Source organism: Austrofundulus limnaeus, unplaced genomic scaffold (assembly GCF_001266775.1).
Source record: "Austrofundulus limnaeus strain Quisiro unplaced genomic scaffold, Austrofundulus_limnaeus-1.0 Scaffold123, whole genome shotgun sequence".
NCBI lineage: Eukaryota > Metazoa > Chordata > Actinopteri > Cyprinodontiformes > Rivulidae > Austrofundulus > Austrofundulus limnaeus.
This window is the reverse complement of record NW_013952525.1, coordinates 1,096,704-1,099,016: the sequence shown is the minus strand read 5'-3', so window position 1 is coordinate 1,099,016 and position 2,313 is coordinate 1,096,704. Positions and strand designations below refer to the sequence as shown.

At 35.8% G+C, this 2,313-nt stretch overlaps 1 protein-coding gene across 2 annotated transcripts in view; it reads left to right on the top strand.

The window, feature by feature from the left end:
- Positions 1-2,313, top strand: part of slc12a2 (solute carrier family 12 member 2) — a 70,954-nt gene that overhangs the window by 57,267 nt on the left and 11,374 nt on the right. The window lies entirely within an intron of this gene.

The following is a 2,313-nucleotide window of genomic DNA, read 5'->3' as shown; positions in this document are numbered from 1 at the left end:
TCTGTCCGGTGCTGGTGTGGGGTGAAAATCCTCCACCTCAGACGTTCAGAGATGTAACTATCTGCAATACTGTGGTATGTGGTATTCCATGTAGCATCAATTATGCTAATGCTAGCTGCCTGTCACGTTCTCTCGTCCTGGCCACACCTCCGCTCTCTAACCCCCCTTCCTCTACCCACACCCCCTCCCCTACCCACTTTGATGCATTTTTCAAATTTCGCCTTGGGGCGGAGTTATCTTTTCACAGGGGGGGTAAGTTACACTTTAAGTATCTTACCATAAAATTATGTTGGTAAAACTTAAAGTCTTCTCTAAGAATGTTGAGTAAAAGTCAAAGTATTTGACGTTTACTGTACTTGAGTATCAGAAGTAAGTTTCTAATATAAAATGTACTCGAGTATTAAAAGTAAAAGAGGTTGGTTAGTGGGAGGTGACCCACCAAAAATGTTTTTCTAAAGGCCATAATGATTATAATGTTTTATTCAAATGTTAATGCTAAAACCTTTGGGATGCACTAGACTTAGTGTTTCATCTTCATACTAGAAGTGTGACGTGTGTCATACAGGTGAGATGGATCGTACAAACCAGTAAGGTGTCAAAACGGTATATACTCTATTTACTCATCTACAATCAGATTCACTCTGTCCAGGAGGCACAATTTATCTGGATGTGTTTTTATTTTTTACAGTATCAAGTCAGAATGAAAACAAGCCAAAAGTACCATAATGACAACTTTCTTCTTTTCTTTATAAAACATTGTAAGGAGCATAAAGTACAGATAATTGTGTGAAAATGTTAGGAGTAAAAGTAAAATACTGTCTGAAAAATAATTACTCAAGTAGAGTATGGATAACCAGTATTTCTACCTAAGTAAAGTTTGTACTTGGTTACTTTACAGTCCTGATCCTGACTCTGCTGAGTAACACTTGGCAACTCTGAGTGACAACTTTTTTTGTTTCCTTGTCTCTTGTTTGTGTTGTTTATTATTGAACACGGTGTAACGTCCTACACTGTGCGGGGGAGTCACGTGGTGGAGCCGTTTGTTTGAGGGACAATAGTTTGTCTATTCAAACAGTACTGACTGAAGAGCACATCCCTTCAAAACAAATGGCTTTTATTGTTAAAAAAAACATTTGGGTTTGCAACCTTTCTTCCCTTTTTATAAGAATAAATTGTATTTTTCTTTTTTTAAACAAATAGCTCACAGCAAAATACTTTCAGGTTTAGTATATAAAATATGGACATGAAGTACTGTGCAAATTCTTTAGTTATACTTTATGCGTATACTCAACTAGTGAGCCATATGTTACACTACCACTATAAACATACACTTTAATATTATAATTTACTCCTGAATCAGAAGATAATTTAACACAATGAAGCATGTTGTGTTCAAGGATACTCAAACATTAGAAAACTTTTTTTCATTTCTTTCGTTTTTTTTTTTAAATTGTTATTAGAAGAGACATTTCCTGCTTTCCAACTGCAGCATATACAGTGTATATTTTTTTACTTAGGTGTCAAAAGTTGCTTGACAAAAATTGATTAGGCAATCTGAAAATTTCAGTCTAGAAAAGTCTGAAGTTTTGAAACAGGAGAGGTTTGGGAACCCTGTGTTCATTATGCTAATTATGCAGAAACAAACAGGATTTCATTAAATTAAAACACATCTTACTATGTGTAACAAGTACACTGTAAACGTTCATTCAGCTCATCCTAACACCACCTTTTTAACTGTTTTTATTTAGTTTTTGCACATCTAAAGGTGTCATATTGGTGGGTGAGCTGGTGTCCATTTGTAAGAGTGTTACTTGTTACAGAAGCTAAGTTAAAGACTGAACAATAGAGCTAAAATCAAATACAAGACTTTCTTTGCTGCACATATTCAAAACAAAACATAACCTAAATAACATATTGCCATCCAGATCTTTAGAAAGAAACAAGTAATTCTCCAAATTAGTTCCTACTAACCCTTTATTTGCAAAAGTTTATTAATTATTTTCAGCGTAAAGAGATCCCTCATGGTTTGCTGCTACTGTCTGATGCATAGTCACACGTAAAGTCTCAGTCACAGTCTCTCATTGTTCTTCCAGCTGCCTCTCACTTCCTTTTGTTGGATAAAATTAGCTTCATGCCACAGTGGCAGCAGACTCTGTTATCTGCACAGCTTCACATGCTCTTTGAAACCCACTTTGTGCTTTAACTGCATTTCAACAGATACCTGAAACTTCCCTGTTTAAATGTCAAACACTACCAGTCCAAAACAGAATACACACACACACACACACACACACACACACACACACACACACA